Source organism: Solanum lycopersicum, chromosome 10 (assembly GCF_036512215.1).
Source record: "Solanum lycopersicum chromosome 10, SLM_r2.1".
Lineage (NCBI taxonomy): Eukaryota > Viridiplantae > Streptophyta > Magnoliopsida > Solanales > Solanaceae > Solanum > Solanum lycopersicum.
In genome coordinates this window covers 35,872,516-35,896,114 of record NC_090809.1, presented here as the reverse complement: position 1 = coordinate 35,896,114, position 23,599 = coordinate 35,872,516, and the positions used below count along the sequence as shown (strand labels likewise).

The following is a 23,599-nucleotide window of genomic DNA, read 5'->3' as shown; positions in this document are numbered from 1 at the left end:
TAATTTCCTCTTCCACAAATTTTTAAGGGCCTCCTAGTAAGTTTCCATTATCATAAATCAGAATTGGTAATTTTATTACAAAAAGCACATGAGTCATTTGTAAAAACCTATTTTGTCAATCAATCTATACTCACATGTTCCTTCAGAAAAATAACTCTTAATTAGAACTATCAGTTTTTGGAAGAAAAGAAATGCACGGAGATAAGAATGGAAGAAAACTTGAATGATAAATTTTTATCGCAGTACAAAACTTTATATTATTGACTAACAAATCACAAGTATTTACACACTAAAAACAAAACTGAAATAGAAATAAACTCCAAAATACTATGTCTCTAACTTAATAGAACTATTGTAGCAAAAATATACGTAGTTCTAAATAAAAGATTCAACAGATATAAAAAAAGATTTCAAGGACTTCAACATTAAACTTCATATGTATAACTCTTAAACTTCTGCATTATTGTCGTGAAACTACATCGTGAAAGCTTGAATAGTGTTCATATCAGCTCTATGATGCTTTTGAGTAAACTCAAGGAGAGCAGGCCATGTGAAGTCAGGATATAGTTGAGGTTTTTTGTTGTCCACAAATTCAGTTGGTGGATTCACCACCTTATCTTTGTGAGGATAAAGAGATAAAGCAAGTTATTTTGTAGGAGTCTAGTTGTTAACCACTAGTTTAAGCAAACAACTCTTGTATCTACCATTTGATAGCACCTCCAATACGCCAAACACCAAATATGTTATATTCATGTTTTACGAGTAAGAATTAATGATATATATCATTGCTCATCACGTGGAAATATCTTATACTATTTTTCACCTATAAATATATTGCTTGTGTAACTGACTTTGTTTACATTATTTGCATGTTATAAATAATACATTAGCTTATTATATAGTTCTACTGTGTAAATTTTCATACCATAAACCTGCTGCCTATGTTAACCACATATCTATTAAAATTTTGATGGATGGAATACCATTTGTTGTCCACAAAAACCTGAAGTCCAATAACGTAATCTTGACGGAGAACGTTTAATGGGGTTGGATCATAGTGAGACCTTGTTTCGAAGGTGAGCTCTGGTTTCTGTCACGTGGGATAGTAGTTAAGTCTCATTATGAATTAATTGTGTTTGAAAAAATCTTTAAAGTTGTTTTTGCGTACACTTACGATCATCCCTAAGAGTTCCATAATCCTAAGAGTAAGTGTACTCATGGAATTGGAATATTATTGATAAAAATTCTTGTGTAATTAATGTTAAAAAAGGTTAATTCATTTATATAACAAAAAATCGAAAAAATAGATATTCTTTTTGTTTCAATTTGTTTTTTTTATTTTGATTTACATGACATTTAAGAAAGTAAAAAAAGACTTTTGAATACAATAGTTTTAGACAAAACATAAGTAGAATGTACAAGAATATAATTTAATTTAGTGGCCTTAAACTTGTCTTGCCAAAAAAGGAAAAAATATGTTTTTGAAACATACCAAAAAGAAAAGTACGACAAACAAATTGAAAGAGAGTACTTACATAGAAAATTTTCCATACCCGAGACCGTTAAAACATTCACCCAATAACCTTTGGAATACTCTTCAACTATGTTCGATTAGTCTTCTTTCTCAGAGTGTCATAAAGAGAGTCTCTTTCCAAGGCAACTTCACAGAAAACCTTCTAGTAAAGCTGCTGGCATTGCTTTTTGTTTTCTCAAAGAGAGGCATGCAAAACAATGTATCCATGTAACGATGAACATTGGAGATGAGATTGGCATCAACTTTGTGGTTCACTACAAGAAAGAAACCATGACTTCTACACGCTTCATCAACAAGCCTAGATTCATATTGAGGCGCGACACAGTCACTAAAAAGAAACACTGTAATTCAATAAGGGGAAGATGAAGTACCTGTGCTACATAACAAGGCTTCTCGTTCTTTGACAATATAAATATTGTGTTGAAATTTTGGACTCATTTTTCATATTGGATTCATCAAAAATCAATATTTTTCCTCAACAAGCACATGAGAATTCCATTTGTGATTATACTATCGTTGGTAATTGTAAGCAAGAGTTCTATTGTTCTTTCTTGTGCAATACGTCATAATGGGGAAAAGGAAGTAGAAGTAGTTCATTGCGAGGAGCCAAAATTTAGGATTATATAGGATTTAAGGATGCTTAAAATTTTTACAGAGGTTCATATGTTGTTTGAATTAGTTTTGAAAGAAGAAAACACTTTCAACTAGATATTTTACCATATATTTTGAAGATTTTCCTTAAAAAGTTCTCAACTGTCAAAAATGGGTCCGAACAGTTTGTTGAGAAGGGCTTAATAATGCTTAAATTTGTGGATGGAGAGTTTTCTTATATTTTGAATCAAATTTTTTAAATAGAAAATATTTGTAAAGATATATTTGACCATAGATTTCAAGTCAGAGTTTGAAAATTTTTGCTTAAAAAGCTTTGAAGTATAAAAATGGGTCAAAACAATTTTCTAAGAATGACTGAATAATTCTTAGATCATAAGTAGAGATATTTAAAGAAATTTTCCGACTTATTTTTCTTAGATAGATATCCATATATATCTACAAATAACTTATATTATTAAAATAATACTATGGCAAAACATCACTAAATTTATATGAGTGAGCTTACCAATTTTTTTTTAAAGATATATGATTTAGTACATAAATTATTATTTATTAATGTCACGCCCTAAAATTTCAGATTGTGATAGTAATTACTACGTCCCACAAGTAGGTAAGCTTAACATATAGCCTGGAACTAAAAACAGAGGGCTACTGCATGGAAGAAAAAAAAAATAAGAAGAAGGAAAAGGAAAAGAGAGAATAAAATCAGTACAAAATCTAACCCAAGAATTGGTATCAACCGGTACTTGAGAAAGTATTCAAAACAAGAGTACAATAATGATAAAATAATACAAAACTATCTCAGTATCCAAATTAATGACTAGTCCTAGTCCAAAATAGAGGGAGAGTGAGACAACTCCGAATGTGAGGAGCTCACCTAAATTTCTAAATCCAAGAGATGCTCCGCAGGAGACCAATATCAACGACTAGAACCCGTACTTTGATTTGTACGGTATAGAAGTGTAGTATTAGTACGAACAAGTAGCACTCAGTAGTAGGGCTGGGCATTTGATTAGTTCGGTCCAGTTTGGGAAATTCAGTTCGGTCTTTTGGTTTGCAGTTTGATGAAAATTCTACTCATAACCAAACTGAAATATATTCAATTTAGTTCGGTTTTTATAGTTTTGGTTTGATTTATTTCAGTTTGATTTTTTTGGTTTGAGTATTATCCTTATGAGCCTTTGTTTGATCATAAATTAAAATTAAAATTATATCAATTTTAAAAAGAAATAGATTTTCAATGTAATTTTAAGGATTGAGGGCTCTGGCTTCTAGACATCAATAGTCGGCAATGGAAAAGATGATCAAACTCAAAATGTCGAGGTGCAAGAAGCTTATGCAATGTGTTGAGACTTTGTGAATTTAGGCATTTATCTATTCAGAAATTGGGTGACCCTTTTATTTTACCTTTCAATGGGCTAACATTTTGATTGGGCTTAAATTTGGATTGGATTTGTTTAAAATAATAAATGTATCAAATAAAATCTGTTTTTTGGGTTGACTTAAAAAATAAATAAAGTAAAACCTAAAATCGAACCAAAGTACAAAATTTTTAAAATTAAAAATCAAAACCGACAGATTGAATCAAAACCAAAATTAAAAAAAACTTCGTCAATTTTTTTTCGATTTGAAAAAATTAACCCCAACCCTACGAAGTAGGCATAGGAAGACAGAGCTCCAAAGAAAAAATAACCATAAACAACATGTAAGAAAGGAGCATATATCACATATAACTAATAGAACAACTGGAATATCAACATAAGAAACAAATTTGTGCAAAGAACAAAGAGTAAATGAAGCAGATAAAGGAATTACATGAGAAACATTGATGTGATGGCCCATCAATCTAAACATGACAAATCTCTACTAAAGGAGACAAACTAGCCCAAAAGTATACTAACTTAAACAATCATAGATATAGAGTAAGAGCAAAGATGTATATCCCAAACTATACTTGCACGAAATAATAATCAAGGGGAACTACGGCAGTATCTACCTTAAAAAAAAGAAAAACTCTTCATACTACCACAGGCAGGAAAATAATCAAACAATAACCTTTTGCGCCCCTATGTGCTAAGAAGGTGTACAACAAACTATATCCTTAGGGCCCCCATATGTCAAAAAGGTAAGCACAACAATCAATGATGTTGGTGATAGGAAATTCATAATGAATTATAGTTATGAAATAACATCAGTACTACAATAGTGCCAAGATATATACACCTACCCTTAGTCTTATAATGTGAGCTAGGACCCATGCACACCTCTTTCTTCTTTTTCAATGGGCCACACAGACAAAGGAATTTGTGGGGGACTCAGGAGTGTCAATGTCTACCTTCCTAATCCTTATCTTTTCAGTCTTCTAGTATGACTTGAGATAATAAACATAACTATAATAGTATAGAAAGGTCGGGAAACTTCTTTGCCAGTAAGGTAAATATGAGCACATGCTAGAGGCCTCAAATCTGTAAAAGTAAATGGTTCCCTGATGCCTCTAAATATGCAAATATGAGACCATACAGATCTTCTAAACCTCAAATCCATTTGTACAATAATAAATGTAGTAGAAACCTCCCCCCCCCCATAAAAGATCAAGTTAAAAAGTAATTGGGTTAAACCCCTACACTGTACAAAGTATGTTGAGTACAAAAATGCATATACTAGGTCGTACAGTGAGTCATGTGATCATTAGGATATCAATGAAATGTATGCCATTACCATCATCTAAACAACACATTCACCATTACAAATAGTATAGATATCAACCATCTTCCTTATAGAGTATAAGAACTAACATGTGATCCAGCTAGTCCTCGACTGGTAGAGAAAACCAAACCCGAGAATAACTTCATAATGAAACTATAAAATATAAGGATAAAATAAAACTTATTTAAAGGTAGTAATTCAATGACTACCCACAAGGTACCCATAAATAATTTAAGGAGATTAAAAGTACTAAACAAAAGGGACAAGTAAAATAATCACTACTAAACAGAGGATTTAACCATTCTAAATAGAGAAAGACTCAAGCAGGAATCAAAGGTAAGGTTAAGGGAGATAAGCCTAACCCGCCCCACATAATTCCTACTCACATGCAATATATACTAAAAATCATCTAAGAAAGCTCAATTAAAGAACAAGTTGACCGTTGCCTATCTCGAAGCTAAACACGCGTGCTTTAAAATAATTGAACTAGATTACTCCTTATTAAATCACCTCCAATCACCGCCACACTGGAAATTAAATGATCATAATGCAAACACATGCATTAAGACACCAAAATTTCCATAATTGGAGATTGACCAAAAATCTAGTTGAACGAAAAAGTGGGAGCAATATGAAAAATCTCAATTTGACTCTATTTATAATTCCTGAACTTTTTACAAGATATTTTTCAAAAGATGGGACACATTTCGATGCTTAAAAAAGGAGAAAACAACCAATGCAATTAAACACCATAAAAGAGCAAAAAACAGGGCTGGGCATCCTCTTTCTAGAGGAATATACCTTGAATAGTCCAACCCGCAGCAATTCCAATAACGAACAAGATGGTTCTCGAATAAATCAAATCAGAGCTTCATAGCTCAAGATATTGAATTTTCAAAAAAGGGAAACAAATGAGATTTAATCCAAGTGATGTTCCCAAAAGTGGATAAAATTTTTCATAAGGGGACATCGCTTAAGCGACTGGGCTGGTCGCTTAAGCAACTCACACCTAAAAGGGGCCAACACCTTAAGCGACTCCTGTCCCCTGGTGCTTTTTGAATATGCGATCAAGGATCAGAAAAAGCAAGTGCACCCAGCAGCTGAAACCAGAAAATTGTCTTGATGTTCCCAAACTTCGAACAAGGCCTCGAAATTTATTTGTAGCCAAAAAAACATAAACCTGAAGTGCAAACCACTTTGACTGATATCTCAGAATCAAAAGAATCAATTAAACAATCATGCAAAAAATTTCATCAAAATTTTGACGAAGTAAAAAAATTAACAAAGAAACACAAACAAAAAGCTAAAATGTAGAAACTCAACATGAAAACCTCAGGAACTAAAACAAATGTTATTCTATACCACACTTGGCATTTCGAAGCTTACTACACTAATGGAGTTGTATTCAGATCATGTTTATAGAGAAAGTTTACCAAAGTCAAACTTTAGGTAAAAGTTTAAAACTAAAATGCCTAATCACACCAACTCCAAATGGAAGCCTTGAAACCCAAACCAATCATCACACTAGACAAAAATGGCCCTACAAGAGGTAATGAAACTGACAAAATTCTTATCCGCCACCAGAATATCTAGATGTTGACTAAAGTGTACTCTTTCAACCTTAAAGTCTACAAAGTAAGAAATTCGCACCAAACCCAACCAAACATCTTAGGAAGCATGCCACCAAACCAAGCATCACACCAAGGCCAGAAGGAAGCTACAGAAAGGGGAAAATGGTAAAAACATGTGAAATAGTAGAATGACCCATGAGGGTCAGTATATAAATACCACAATAAGGGACTTTGGTCCTCTAAAGTCTTGGCAATGAAAGAACATATGGTCTCCAAAAATAAGGAAACAAGACCCCTAGGTTTGACAAATCAATAGATACCCTCTCGATTCAGGCAACACCAACTCAGAACTCAGGCTACTAGGAATTGCATGAATCCACGACATTATTCCAAAAATCAAAGTGCAACCTAACTCTTTCCTTTGACAGTGCCTTCCGTTAACCCTAAAAAAACTCAACTGAACGCATCTGACTAAAAGACAAGAGAAAATTCCCAATATCACAAAATGGATTATCCGATTCAAACTCCAAAACCAACACCTCCTAGACTTCACAGATTTTCTTCCAATATGTAACCTTAGCAATAATTATAGATACCATATGAATATTTCCCACATAAACATGAAACTAAACTAAGATGAACTCCAACAATAATCTTTTTTAGATGATCATATGAGAATATTGAAGTAATGTGGAGATTAAAGTTAGTTGTAATAGAGATAAATGCTATTAAACCATGAATCTCACAACGAATGAGAATATAAGAAAACCTTCATATTTTAAGAAAAATTGAGTTGATACATGAAGGAAAATCACATCCAATATATCAATATCAACAAAGAAAAACAAGACCACCGCAAGCTAGCAACAATATAACATATATACGTCGTATCCTAAAACGAGTGAACAATGTCGACCCACGAATTAATTTGACTTCACCTTGAAGGTGATCCTTTCTGATAGATCCAAAACTGTAGCAAAATAAAAATTGAGAAGCTAACAATGAAGACCACCATATATAACTCAATTCATAAGCATGACTTCTTATGTAACACCCCTAAGATACTAGACCATGATTTACATGTCGATACATCATTCCTTAGTAACTATAAGGTGTTTTATTCTCATTTTAGGAACTTGACATTTTGTGGTAATTGTAAATGTGCCTAACGTAAGTGTTATCACAATTAAGGTATTCTATGGGGTTATTTATGTAAATAGACTAATTAGAATTAAAAGTAAATTGGAAGTATTGACATCAAGTATATACATATAGGTGTATATGTATGCATTTTGGGCAACATACAAGATTTTGGGCAGCACCTTTTGGTGACATCTGTCCATGTGATGAGGATCATTTGTGTAGCTATATATTTAACACCTCCTCTTATGAATTTTTGTATAACTTGAAGTATAGGAACCTCAAAACATTATCTAAAGTTTGTTTATTTAAAATCAAGAGAAAAACTAGCTCCTTTTTGCTGGAATTCGACATACACACTTCATCTTTGTAAGTGATAAAGAATTTATTATAATACTAGGTAGTGTTTGGTAGTTTAATCATATCTCGTTCAATATAAATTTATTTACTTGAGTAAATATTATTTTGAGAGATAACTCATAAATCGACAACTCTTATGGTTATCAAGAACTCTACTTTTGCTGTTATGGATTCGACATATGGGACGCACAAAGGAAAAGTTTTGTCTAGCCTCTGGAATTAGAAATTTTGTCTGTTCAACTGTTAGTGTTTTAATTATATCTTTTATCACAAAACGTATTTTGAGGTGATTCTTGATTATTTGCAAGTTTAATAGATGTACCGACATATTTTATGAAGGATATAATGCCCATTTTTTCAATTTTCTCTTATTAATCTTAGTTGAAAAATGAGACAATAAGCTGGCCGAAATCACTATATTGGTAGAAATAGTTATATTTGTAAAGGCTAAGAATACTTGTGATGGTTAACCTATTTTAATTCGACATTCTTGAGATACTAGGAACTAGAAAAGTTATTTAATTTCATTTTAAAGGTTGTATAAACTCCTGAAAAATTTGAGGACCTTGATTCGTTGGTTGGTCTACAATTGAACTTTTGAAGTCATGTTGGACTGTTTCCTTGCTAAAGTGTTGAGTTTGTGTATAAACTTGTACTTGTACTATTTTTACATGCTGGTTTATCTGAATGTTTATTTTAGTATCTTGGTTACATCTTCTCGCTTGGCATTGTTGTGTTGTTCCCGTTTAAGACGTTAAAGCCTCTTGTGTAACTCGCCCTCTTGTAGGGTTTGTTTGATCACTTAACCATCTTGACTCTGGATTTTTAGTTCGTCTTAAGTAAGTGAGTTGTCCATTTTATGTACGACCTAGAAATCCATTTTTAATATTGTTTCCGGTTCTCTTGTTTATTCGGATTTGACCCTTCTTGATATAGGGGGTCGACCCTTCTTGATACCTACTCGTGCTTGGTGTGACGACATGATGCATATATTGGGTGATTCTTGCTATTGAACCTCTTGAAATTTTTTACTATGAACGTTATTGACATTTGGAGCTTTAATTATCCAACTTGATACTCTTTCTATATTGTTTACTTGATTTACTGATTATATTTCTATTATGCTTCCATTGAATTCAGAATGATGACTTGGTGAATCTAAGGGCTCCGGATCTATAGTTTTTACTACACTTAGCTATATGCTTATCCACAATTTTTCTATAGTAGGGAATGTTCGAGAGGACGCTTGAAGTCAGTCATTTAAGAACGATATTTTGAAAGCCTTATGGAAGATTACACTTTCATATAGGCATATATATATATTTTGTATAAACCTTGGGACATGTACATGATCTATGTGTAGCATATTTACATGAACTTTTGAGGGATGATTTGGTCATGTTACCATGGGTTGTAATATATATACTACTATATGTTTTTATCTTTTGGGTTGTGTAAACCGATGTCTTGTAAAATACTAATATGTTTTGTATTTTTTTGTGAAGCATGAACTGGCTGATTTTGGTTCTCGAAAGTTGATAATATTATTGTTATTTCGTCCTTAAGTGTGAAGATAATATATGCATGAAAAGCTTATAGATCTTGGTTAACAGATTTTAGGAGGTTTTTTTGTCAATAGTTAAAATTTCGTGCCATATAAATCTTGACCTCGAATTAATATTTAAAATGGGCAAGATGCACATCCTTAACTAAATTATTCGTTATGAACCTAATTCCTCAACTAGATTAAAATCAGTATGTCATCATTAATCTCTTTTAAATGTCGCAAGTATTAAATTAGGTTTCTTGTAAGGTTGTAGTATCTATCCGAAAGAATCGCTACATATTAAACCTCTGACACGAACCACGTATAACATTAGCAAAACCAAGAATCACCATTAAAGATAGTAGTCATTCTTGCGTTGTAGAATATCCCCATAACCAAGAACTGGAACAATTATATCTAAACATTAGTAACCCATGAATGGAAATAGTAGAAAACCTCGCTCAAAATATACTCCTCTTCGCTTGTCGTCAATGGAATATAATAAAATTTCTTAATATTACCTTTTAACCCCTAAAAAGTACAACCATACATGAAATGCCACCGACCAACTCATCACTGTACTTAGATCCTTTTAAGACAACTCCATTCCCAACCTCATTAACTCAAACATACCCATTTAGTACTTAAACAACAAAGAGAATCAAACGTCGGCAAAACCATCAATCTAAAATAAGAGCTCACAAATAAGAGACACTTCAAGAAGAAGTAAGATAGAAAAACCTCATCCTTACAACCAAGGAGATTAGAATAAGACTTCGACAAGGGGAAGGAATCAATAGAAAGATTTGGAACAAAAACCACCAATGATCACACATCCCCATCACAACTCTCACATACCAACTATCCAGAGCACAAAAAATGGGAAATACAGCCTTCTATGTTTTGCAAACAAGAGAATAAAAAATAAAGTAACAAACTCGAGAAAGACATTTAAGCATAAAGGCACAAAGTTCTACTCCACAACTACTCAAAACACAACAACAATGATAAACAATCCACTGCTAAATTAAATCATCTACATGGCTAATAATCATCTACATATAATACCAAATAGGGATTTCACCACAAATAAAAAGTAGAAACTAAGTTACAAAGGCATGAATGGGTATGAAAACCCCAAATCTACACAACACAAGCAATCAAGGGTAAGAAAAATATAAGATCACAACCAATCTAGAAATACTTGGAAAATGGACTACATCTAGAAGAACCACCTTTAGCTGAATACACTGGGCCCTGAACCTAACAAGCCTGTCATTGACGATGAGTAACTTTAAGGCATTCACTAGAAAAATTCCCTAACTCTCTGAATGCATACCACTTTGTACTTATAACGACCTTCTAAAGTGACCCAGTTAAACGCGAATGAACCCTTGAGAAAGATACTCAGAATGTGAAGCCTTTCATGATCTTCATTCACCGTGGGTATAATACTTACAGTGAACAACCTAGAACTTGAGATGCTCTTTGTAATGTCCAAAAAAAATAAGGTCAAATATAACCTCATGAATTGTTATTAAGTTAATTTGAAGCTAAAGTGATTTAATTTAGTGTTTTTAGTCAGTGCGTGATGTTTGGTTAAGTTTGGAGGTCAAACGTCCAAGAACGTCCATGATGTATTGAAGGTGTGTCTTATGTAGCACTTGTGTGTCTTGAGGTGTTTGAGTGAGTTTTATGCGTTCGTTTTTCTTGAAACTTGCATGAGATGTTACTAAGACCTAGATGACTTAGTTTTGGGGTTTAACGTTTGGGTAAAATCTCACCTAGGACCAATAAGGGGCCCTAGATAAAGGGACCAACACTTGGACCAAAACTGCCTTGGCAGTGTCTAACAACGAAGGTAACGACGGGCAGTGGTCCAACCAACGACCTGTCGTTTTGCTTAGTCGGTTAGAACTACAAGGTTAGTTAGTCAGGCTCCATGTGGAGCTAAGTGTCAACTGATGATACCCCACCAACGGTCCATTGAGGCACAGACAGTTCATTGGTTAGGTCTCGTCTGTGAGGGGTTCAAACACTGTAAGTTTTCTGCCAAGGTTTGGGATGTTTGGTAAATTCACCCCAAGTATTTGATGACCGTATGGAGATTGTTTTATGGTTTATTAGATATATTAATGTTGTATAAACTCTAAGACCTAATTTTAGACCCCTCTTCCTGAAACCCAAAACCAATCTCCCTTAGATTTCTCTCTCAAATCTCTATGAAAGCTAGAACTCAAGAAATGTTAGGAGGGCTATTGATGTTCGTTTCTTCATAAAAAATCATTGGTATTTCTTCAATGTGATGTATGGTATCCATCCTTGAACTCTATTCCATTTAAGAAGTCCCTTCTAATGAATTTTCAAAATGGGTTCTCAACCCTAGTTCCTTCTATCTTCACTCTAAATATAGGTCTTGCATGAAAACGTTTCTAATTAATTAATAATGGTATTTTTAATGTTAGTTCATTCTTTTAAGGTTAAAACTTTAATGAAATCATGTTAAATTTTTTCATGTAATGTTCACTTAAGAAATGAGTTAAATGAGCATGAATTGGTAGTCTTTGAGCTTTGGTTTCTTATGGTTGTTATTGTTGTTCAGCTACTGACCAAAGGGATTTATCATGATTAAACATTGCAATAAATGTTATAGGCGATGAAATCTTTGATTAAAGTATGTTGGTTGTGTTATTTAGTTTCAATTTCGAAATGCTCTTGAGTGATATGGTCCACCTTCTTGGTGGCGGTGTTTACTTAAATTGTATGAATGTGAAGTTACTAGGTTATTGTGAATTAGGATATTAGTGCTTGTTATGTGAAGTAATATGATAAGTATTCCATTCTTGTTAAATTTGCCTTATGATGTTATTATGTGTAGTAGACTAGAGTGTATGCTTAAATGAAGTTATTCGTTTAAATTTTTTATGAAACTTGTTATGAGTTTATTTTGTGAAGTATGTAAAGTGTGTGTTGTGATGAATCAAGGTTTAAGCATGTATAGAAGTTAGAGGTAAATGAAATTTAGCTTATAGGCAAGGTGGAGACCACATGTACACACACACTCACACTTGAATGAATGAATGAAGTTAGTTTAAGCCCTAACGGGGAGTTATGGGTGAACACTCTTTGTGAGTTGAGATGAAGTGTTTAGTACCAGACCCACTACATCCCATAAGCTTTATAAGATAAGTTGGAGGATTAATGCCCTTCTTTAGTTGAGATGTGCTGTTCACTAGATATCCTCAACATATAGTTTATGATGTTTAGAATCCGTGAAAAGTTATGCCTAGCACCGTTGAAAAAGATGTGGTTACACATCATGAGATGAGATGTTGTATTCCAATGTACCTCTGAGATGAGTACACCTCGTTAGTATAGAATGAGTTACTTAGTGGAAATCTCCTTATCCCTTAACTATGATCCCTCATAGGTCTAGCTATTGGAAAAGCCATGTAAAAGCAAAAAGAATGTCCTCATTTTAAGAAAGTGAGAATCCCTCATCCGATAGGGGTTAATATCGGGATTTCATGCCTTGCTCTTATTGTCTATGTCGGTTAAGCTAACTACTATAAAAGCAATGAATGTGATAAGTATCCTAAAGAAGTGTTCTACTTAGGGTAGGTAGTGGAATGAGACGCTATGTATTTATTGCACTAGGTAGGCAATCCGAAAGGGGAGTCTTTGTGATCCTTATTTATTGATTGAATTAATTCTTCATAAAAACTTGCTACTTAGGGTGCGTGGTGATGTGGGACGATATCTACTCATTGCACTAGGTAGGACCTTCCGAAAGGGAAGACTTGGTGACAAACTTTCTAAAAGAGTGTTCTACTTAGGGTAGGTAGTGGTATGGGACACCATCTACTCATTGCACTAAGTAGGCATTCTGAAAAGTAAGACTTTGATGGCTTGTTGGGTGTCCTTTTAAGGTCTTGTCATTGAGTTAGAGGCTTGTTTTTCCGAGTTCAGTAAGCCGAAAAGGGTAGTCTTGAGGATTTCATTGGTGAGTGTTGAAGGAGGCAAATGGATACTTTCTTCATGTCTTACCTTCGTGAGTCTTAGGATAATCCCGAGGTAGGGAAACTCTTGCAGAAATGAGTTTACTTTCTCTTCGCTTGGCCTTGGAAGTTTACTCATTTAGAATAGGATAATTCATTGTAATTGCTCAAGTTGAATTCATTGTGAATGCTTTGAATGATTCGTTGTAAATGCTTAAATGGATTTGCTGTAAATGCATAAGTAGTACACTATAAGTTTGGGAGTTTACTTTAAATGGTTCTTATGATATTTTGCTTCAAGATTCATGAAAGTTTTACTTAATTGGCATAAAATGTTATTCTACTAAAACGTCCCTTTTTGCATTTTTTGGCATATGCCATACTTAGTACATTATTTGTACTAACCCCATACATTTCTATACTGTAAGTTAAGGTTGGAAGCTTTTGAGGTTTTGAAGGTGAAGCATGGGAAAGTTCCTATCACGACAAATATGTCCTCACATATTTGAGGGCATATTCCCTTTCTTTATTTCTTATTGAATGAATTATTATGTATTTTATTTCAATGTAAAGGGCTGTGTCCCCAAGTTAATTATATAGTGTCTTTAAGTTTAGCTTGTTAAGATGAGATTTTCTTGGTATTTATAAAATATTCCTTTTTATGTCAATTTTCTTGAACAGTTTTATTTTTTCACTTATTTTTATGACTTATGTAAAGAACGATAGTTAAATGGCTTGTACAAGACCTGACATGGTAAAGTACGCCCAGTCACAAAATGAGGGTTCTCCCAAACTTCTATAGGGTACTTTTGGGTTGTGGACTTTGTATCAAAGCATAAGGTTAAGGGAACTAGTTTAGGTTCTAAAAGTCTCACAAACCACATCTAGTAGTATCTTGGTCATTACTGTGAGTCTCGACACATCCATGACAAGAGACTATAGGAGGATAGAGTTTTACTTTCTCATTACTCTTGAATCGTGCCATAGAACATAACTCCATAAGGCCTCTCTCTCTTATGTTTCTTTGTACGGTTGTCTTCTAGGTGTAATTTCTTGGAAGGGGAGTTGTTTCTAAGTTTGAGGGATAGAAAAGGTGATTTCTGATGATATGATAGTTTTGTGGCTAGTAGACCTGATATGAGGGTAAGTGGTGAGAATTGTGATGTGATGCCATTTATGGCTAGGTGTGATTTATGAGTTTGGGAGTGTTGTGATGAGAAACTTTATGGCGATTTAGTTCTAAGCATGGTAAGAGTTATAAGTATTTAATAAAGTGCTTTAGAGAATAAATGAGTTATCTTGTGATTATGTTCAATGACGGTAGATATGCTTTAAGGTGTAAATTTGAGAAATGTTGAGATAATGTGGAGATTTTATAGAAGTTGAATGCAAGTCCCTTGTGTGACTAATGTTTAATAGTTGTTCTTGTTATATGTTGATGTTGTCGTGTAGTCTTACACTAAGATGGAAATGTGGTACGATTATTAGTGAAGAAGTTTGTTCCATGAAGGTGAGTTAAGTGATGCTTTATAGTTAAATGAAGTTATGTTTAAGAGAGTTTGTGTAGGCATGAATCCAAAAAGGGAAGTGTTGTTCTTAACTTGTAAGGTTGATGTGTAATCTTGATATCCACGAGTCGAGCGTATTGTGAGTTCTTACCTTGTGAAGAATTATTGCGGTACTTTGAAGTGTGATACCTTGAAGCTTGATTTACCTTAAGTGGGGGAGAGTGAGTTGAGTAGAATTTCATAAATGTACTTTGACCAAGAGAATCATCAAGTGTCACTTATGTGGGAGTGGTAGTATGGGATGCTACCCTCACATTGCACTTAGTTAAACTTACTATGTCTCTTTGGAGTAAGTTAGTATGGTCTTGTGTCTCATAGTGTCATGACATCTAGTTAAAGTTTCTTGACATGTGCATTATGGAAAGTTTAAGCATGTGACATAGTGATGTTATGAATTAACTGTAAGTGAGTCCAATTTTTTAAAGAAAATTGCATTCTCCATGAATCATGGTTTTGAATGTTTCATGAGATGAGTTTATATGATATTATAATTCACATGATCATGCCTTCTTGATTAATTGCTCAAAGAATGAAAATTTGAAATTTTAAGCATGTGTAATGGTGTTACAGTGATGTTCACTATAAGATTTTTGAATTTTTAGAGAATTTTTCTTACCTTAGATTGAAGTTTCAATGTGTGCGTAGGTGTTGTATTAGAGCATGTTTAAGGTTGGAGAAGGTAGTTCCTCAATAAAAAGTTTAAGTGTGAGTTTTGAAGTTTGTAAAGTTTGACCAAAGTTGCTTATGTTGCTAAGTTTGTGAAAGTGTTAATTGATGCTCCTTTCTAGTTGATATTTTAATTTTGAGTATTTTTTCTGATCATGATTGTAATTTTTTATGTTATTCTAACTGAGTCATTAATGATCTTGATGTTTTAGTGTCATTCGAGGAAGAATGTTATTCTAAGTGGGGAAGAATGTAACGCACCAAAATGAAGTAAGGTGAACTAGAGTCTCATGAGTGTTTCATAAGTTAATTTGGAGTTAAAATGAGTTACTTTAGTATTATAATGCAGTGTGAGAAGTTTGGTTATGTTTGGAGGTCAAAAATCCAAGAACGTCCATGACGTTCGTAAGGTGTGCCTTAGATCGCACTTGTCTGTCTTGAGGAGTTTTATGTGTTTTTTATGCTTGAAACTTACATAAGATATTCGTAAGACCTAGATGACTAATTTTAGGTGTTTAATGTTTGGGTAAAACCCCACTTAGGACCCACAAGGGGCCCTAGAGAAAGGTCCCAAGACTTGGACCAAAACTGCCTTGGCAGTGTCCACCAACGAAGGCAACGACGACCATTGGTCCTACCAAAGGCCCGTCATCTTGATCCGTCCGTTGGAAGTTAAAGGCTGGTTAGTCAGTCTACATGTGGAGTTAAGTTTCAACCCATAAGACCCCACCAACAGTCCATTGATGCATGGATGGTCCGTTGGTTAGATCTCGTCTGTGATGAGTTCAAACAACGTAAGTTTTCTGCTAAGGCTTGGCGTGTTTGGTAAATTTACCCCAAGTCTTTTATGAACCTGTAACATTTTTTTAAGGGTTAATTAGATATATTAATGACTTCTAAACACAAAGACCTCATTTTAGACCCTTCTCCCTAGTTAGTCAGTCTCCATGAAGCTAGAAGTTAAAAAATGCTAGGAGAGATGGTGATGGTCATTTATTTATAAAAAATCATTGGTATTTATTCAATTTGATGTATTTTATCCATACTTGAACTCTCTTCCATTCAAGGAGTCCCTTCTAATGAATTTTCAAACTTTGTTCCTACCTTGGTTTCTTCTATCTTCAGATCTCAATATGGGTCTTGTAGGAAAACATTTATAATGACTTAATAATGGTACTTGAAATATTAGTTGATTATATAATGTTAAAACTTCAATGAAATCAGGTTAAAACTTTTCATCTAATGGTGGCTTAAGAAATGGGTTAAATGAGCATGAATTGATAGTCATTGAGCTTTGGTTTCTGATGGTTGTTATTGTTGTTTAGCTACTGACCAAAGGGATTTATAATAATGAAATATAGATAAAAATTTAATAGGTGAAAAAGATTGGATAAAAGGGTAAGTTGTTTGTGTTATTTAGTTTAAATTTTGAAATGCTCTTGAGTGGTATGGTCCACCTTCTTGGTGGCGGTGTTCACTTAAATTGTATGAATTTGAAGTGACTAGATTATTGTGAATTAGGATATTAAGGATTATTATGTGAAGTAAGATGATAAATATGCCATTCTTGTTAAATGAGCCTCATGAAGTTATTATGTGTAGTAGACTAGAGTGTTTGCTTAAATGAAGTTTTTCGTGTTAATTTCTTATGAAGCTTGTTATGAGTGTGCTAAGGATTATGTCTAAAGGAATTCTATGATTTTGTGAAGTATGTAAAGTGTGTGACGTGATGAATGAAGGTTTAAGCATCTATAGAAGTTAGAGGTAGATGAAATGAAGCTTATGTGCAAAGTGTGCTCACATTTACACTTTCACTCACATTTGAATGAATGAACTAAGTTAAGTTAAGAACTAATGGGGAGTTTTTTGGTGAACACTCTTAGTGTGTTGAGATGAAGTGTTTAGTAGCAACCACACTACATCCCATGAGCTTTCTATGATAGTGTTCGAGGATGAATGCCCTTCGTGAGTTGAGATGTGATGTTCACTAGTTATCCTAAACCTATAGTTTATAATGATTAGAATCCGTAAGAAGTTATGCTTAGAAATGAGAGGATATGAAGAAGAGGTGGTTACACTTTGTTAATTGAGTAGTTGTAATCAAACATACCTCTTGAGATGAATACTCCTCGTTAGTATAGAATGAGTTACTTATTAGTAATATCCTTATCCTATAACTATGCGCCCATATAGGTCTAGCTATTGAAAAAGCCATGTAAAAGCAAAGAGAATGTCCGCATTCTAGGCAAGTGACAATCCTTCATCCGATAGGGTTAATATTGGGATTCCATGTCTAACTCTCATGGTCTATGTTGGTTAAGCTAACTCCCACAAAAGAATAAATGTGCTAAGTTTCCTAAAGGAGTGTTCTACTCAGGGTAGGTAGTGGAATGGGACGTTATTTATCCATCACTAGGTAGGCAATCTGGAAGGGGATTCTTGGGGAGACTTATTTGAATTGATTGAACTAAGTCTTCTTAAAGAACGTGCTACTATGGGTATGTGGTGGTATGAGACGCTATCTACTCATTACACTACGTAGGACCTTCCGAAAGGGAAGACTTGGTGCCAAACCTTCTAAAAGAGTGTGCTACTTAGGGAAAGTGGTGGTATGGGACGCCATCTAATCATTGCACTAAGTAGGCTTTCAGAAAGGGAAGACTTTGGTGGTTTATTGGGTGTTCCTTTAATGTCTTGTCATTGAGTGAGGGGCTAGTTCTCCCGAGGGAGTAAGCTGAAACGACAGTCTTGAGGATTGCTTTTCTTTGTATGGAGGGAGACATATGCATAATTTCTTTATGGCTTACCTTAGTGAGTTTTAGGATAATTCCGAGGTAGGGTAACTCTTACGGAAATTAGTTCACTTTCTATTCGCTTGGACTTGAAACTTCACCCATTTAGAATAGGATAGTTCATTTTAATTGCTCAAGTTAAATTCATTGTAAATTATTTAAATGATTCGTTGTAATTTCAAATGGATTCACTGCAAATGCATAAGTGGTTCACTGTAATTCGCAAGTTGAGTTCACTATAAGTTTGGGAGTTTACTGTTAATGGTGTCTTTTGGTCTAAAATTATGGAAACTCTTATCAAGTATTAAATGATAGTTTTTGTTATATTTTGATTCTAGATTCATGAATGTTTACTTAATTGGCATTAAATGTTATTTTACTAAAATGTCCCTTTTTGCATGTTTTTGCATATGACATACTTAGTACATTATTTGTACTAACCCCATACATTTCTATACTTTTAGTAGAGGTTGGAAGATTTTGATGTTTTGAAGGTGAAGCTTGGGAAATTTCCTCTCAACAGAAAGTATGTCCTCATATATTCAAGGGCATAATCCTCTCTTAATTTCTTAGTTAAAGAATTATTATGTATTTTATTTCAATGTAAAGGGCCGTGTTCCTGAGTTAATTATGCCCCATCTTTAAAATTTGGCTGGTGACGATGAGATTTTCATAGTATTTATAAAAGATATCTCTTTATATCAAATGACTTGAAAGTTTTAATTCCACAATACTTCATGTTTTATGTAATGAACGATAGTTAAAGGGCTTGGAAAAGACCCCAAAGGGTCAAGTTCGCCAAGTCACGAAATGAGGGTTCTCCCTAACTTTTAGGGGGTACTCTTGGTTCGTGACACTCTTGCCATTAATCAGGTAGGTTGAAAGAGAGGATCACTCTCACTGGGATGATGCCAACCTCAATAGGAAGTGCTATTACCAAAGTGCTGAAAACGGGTTCTCTTACCTCTACTAGAGTAAGCCCTACTACATGCTTTCTATAAGACCCTCTCAATGAAAAACTACTCGTGTAAAAGTGCACCCAACTACTATGAATTTCTCCAGTGCTAGGCGCATTAAAAATTCAAGTATCTAATGAACCGATGATTCATGACCTACCCTGTAAAACACAATGTCAGAGTATGGGGGATTAAATCAAAAAACACTGTCACATATTCAAGAAATACCTAACAAATCTTGTTCGAAATCTTCTAACTCTACTCTAGCCATTGAACTAATTACTTACCTAAGAGTTACATCAGTTTGTGGTGTACCCTTGAAGATACCTTGAACTCCCATTATTGAGTCTTGAGGAGTCAACACAAACACTAACTCTTTTAGAACCTATTCTGCTCCTAGACCCTCTAACAGCTGCTGAACATCTAGGACATCAATAAAAAACGTGTTCCTATTCATCTCAAAAGTAGATTCCAAAGATGTATATTTAAAGGATATTTAAGTGAAATCACACGATAGCGAATCAAGATTTGAATTTGCTTAGAATACACGATAACGTGCAAATATTGGATATAAACGTCTTCGCACTGATCCACATGACTCTACAAGACACATTCTCCTATATTGAAAGCCTAATAGTGCATACTACATCCCACAAGATTGAAAGCCTAATTCATATCCCAGAACTAGAAATAGAGGGCTATTGGAAGAAGAATAAAATCATTGTTAATGACAAGTCACAACTTGATTCCTTGAGTGCATAATTGATCCTTGCATGATTAAGTTGAGTCTTTTTGTGAGAATTCATGATTGAGTCTTGTATAGCACTGTTTGAGGCACTCTTATTGAACTCTTGAACTTGAGCTTAACTTGTCACGACCCAAATTCGGACCGCGACTGACACCCACACTTTCCCTCCTATGTGAGCGAACCAACAAATCTAACCTTAACATTTCAATATAATATCAACAGAAAGTAATGCAGAAGACTTAAACTCATAAGTAAAATCAATAATCACCTTCTATAACTCAAAAACTTATCACTATCCCTAGAATCTGGAAGTCATCACCACAAGAACATCTACTTTAAACTACTAATTCTAAGAGTTTCTAAGAAGCTAAAAATACATAAGAAGCTAGTCCATGCCGGAAGTTCAAGGCATCAAGACATGAAGGAGAAGATCCAGTCCAAGCTAGAAGCGTTAGCTCACCCTGAAGATCTGGTATGACGAAGACTTGCTTGAGTTACAGTTGGGTCGAAGATGACGGCACGTTTGCTGCACTCCACAAATAACAAGAAGAAAAACATAAAAGTAGGGGTCAGTACAAAACACGGGTACTGAGTAGATATCATCGGCAAACTCAAAATAGGGAACAGTATATATCAATATTACCGTAAATCAACTATAAAACTCAACATGTAGCAACAACAAGTATTATAATTATCAATAAGTACCATCAAGTTCATCCATGAGGGCTCAAGCCTCAACACCATACTCATTTGGGAATTAAGTATATTAAGTTGAGTATATTATCATCTTTCAAGATTCATTATCTTTTCTCTTCTTGTGTCGGTACGTGACACTCCGATCCCCTACTACTATGTGTCAGTACGTGACACTCGGATCCCCTAATTCTATGTGTCGTAACGTGACACTCCGATCCCCTACATGTGTCGGTACGTGACACTCTGATCCCCTACATGTGTCGGAACGTGACACTCTGATCCCCTACATTTGTCGGTACGTGACACTCCGATCCCCTAATTCTATGTGTCAGAACGTGACACTCCGATCCCCTACATGTGTCGGTACGTGACACTACGATCCCCTACATGTGTCGGAACGTGATACTCCGATCCACTAATACTATGTGTCGGAACGTGACACTCCGATACACTAAATCTATGTGTCGGAACGTGACACTCCAATCCACTAAATCTATGTGTCGGAACGTGACACTCCGATCCACTAATATCATTCTGTAAATCATCAAGCCTTCTCTATACAAAGGCATCCTCAATCCCATTACTTTAATTCATCAAGCCTTCTTCTATACCAAGGCATCATCATTAATAATGTATATTAAAGTTTCTTTTCAAGATTCGGGATTCAATATTTTCATCATGCTTATCTTATCACAATCACATATTCATATTCATGCAAACATACAATTAAGCATATAGTAGGGTTTACAATACTACCAATACATATCATTCACTATTAAGAGTTTACTTATGAAGCATGAAAACCATAACCTACCTCCACCGAAGAATTGGAATCAACAAGCAATTTCCCAAGCTTTGATCTTCCCTTTGCCTCTTGATCGATCAATCTCTCTCTCTCCTTATTCTCTCTATTTTCTTTATTCAAACCCTCTTTCTTTTACCCTAATTAACATATAATTAAGTGTAAATGATGGAAATAATACCCCACTAATTAACCCAAAGTTACCTCTTTTATCCCTCAAGAATTTGAGTTATTAATATAAACCCACGAAATCTATAATTAAGGAAAGAATAGTCAAAAACGTTCCTTAAAACTTAACCAGAAATCCGACTCCAACTGGGATTGCGCAGTCTGTGACGGGCCATCGTGCCTCCGACGGTCCGTCCTGCAGGTCGTCGCAAGGCTCAGAGAATGGATTTTCACTGAGGTCTCTATGACGGTCCGTCACGCCTGTGACGGTCCGTCCTGCCATTCCGTCACGAAGTTCAGAGAGTCGATTTTCAGTACCCAATTTCAGATTTTCTAAGTGTTTTGAAACGAGACCCTGCGACGGTCCGTCATGCCTATGACGGTCCGTCGTGGGGTCCGTCGCTTCTGCCAGTTTTTCCAGAATTGAAGTCTGCTACTCAAAATGACTAAACAGGTCGTTACAATAGATACCAATTTACCCATCGTTCGTCCCCGAACGATCAAAAGAAGGAAAACAAGGGCGAAAAGGAGTACATGAATCTGTAAACAGATGTGGGTATTTTTCTCGCATATCCGCCTCCTTCTCCCAAGTGGCTTCTTCAACCGGTCGATTCTTCCATTGCACCTTGATGGATGAGATCTCTCTTGACCTCAACTTGCGAACTTCTCTATCTGAAATAGCAACAGGCTCCTTCTCATAAGACAAGTTCTCATCAAGCAAAACAGAATCCCAACGGATAATGTAGTTTCCATCCCCATGGTATCTTTTCAACATCGACACATGGAATACCGGATGTACTCCGGACAGCCCTGGAGGCAAGGCTAACTCATAAGCCACCTCTCCTACTCGCTTAAGTACTTCAAATGGTCAAATGTACCTTGGACTTAGTTTACCCCTTTTACCAAACCGCATCACCCCTTTCATTGGTGAAACTTTCAACAAGACTTGTTCACCCTCCATGAACTCTAAGTCTCTAACCTTTCGATCTTCATATTCTTTTTGTCTACTTTGCGCCGCTAGAAGCTTTTCTTGAATAGACTTCACTTTTTCCATCGAATCCCTCAAAAGGTCAGTACCCCAAGGCCTAACCTCAAATGCATCAAACCAACCAATGGGGGACCTACATCTCCTACCATACAATGCTTCAAATGGAGCCATATCAATGCCTGAGTGATAGCTATTATTTTATGAAAACTCTGCTAAGGGTAAGAAGCTATCCCAATAGCCACCAAATTCTATCACACACGCACGAAGCATATCCTCCAACACTTGAATCGTTCGCTCAGACTGACCATCGGTCTGGGGATGGAACGCAGTACTAAGGTCCATCCTAGTACCCAATTTTGCATGCAATGTTTTCCAAAACTTAGAAGTAAACTACGTACATCTATCTGATATGATGGATAGTGGAACCCCATGCAATCGCACCACTTCCGAGATGTAAAGTTTGGCTAACTTTTCTGCATTGTAAGTCACCTTGACCGGAATGAAATGAGCAGATTTAGTTAACCTATCAACAATCACCCAAATGGAGTCATACTTACCCATTATCTTTGGAAGACCAACCACAAAATCCATTGCAATTCTTTCCCACTTCCATTCCGGAATGGGCATTCTCTGAAGTGTTCCTCCGGGCCTTTGGTGTTCACACTTTACTTGTTGACAGTTTGGACACTTGGCAATAAAGTCAACAATATCACGCTTCATTCTACTCCACCAAAAGTGTTGCTTTAGG

General features: G+C 35.0%; 1 pseudogene; it reads right to left on the bottom strand.

Moving 5' to 3' along the window:
- Positions 1-474: 474 nt before the first annotated feature.
- The window catches only part of LOC101256633 (gibberellin 20 oxidase 1-like), a 62,763-nt pseudogene continuing 39,638 nt past the window's right edge, over positions 475-23,599 (bottom strand).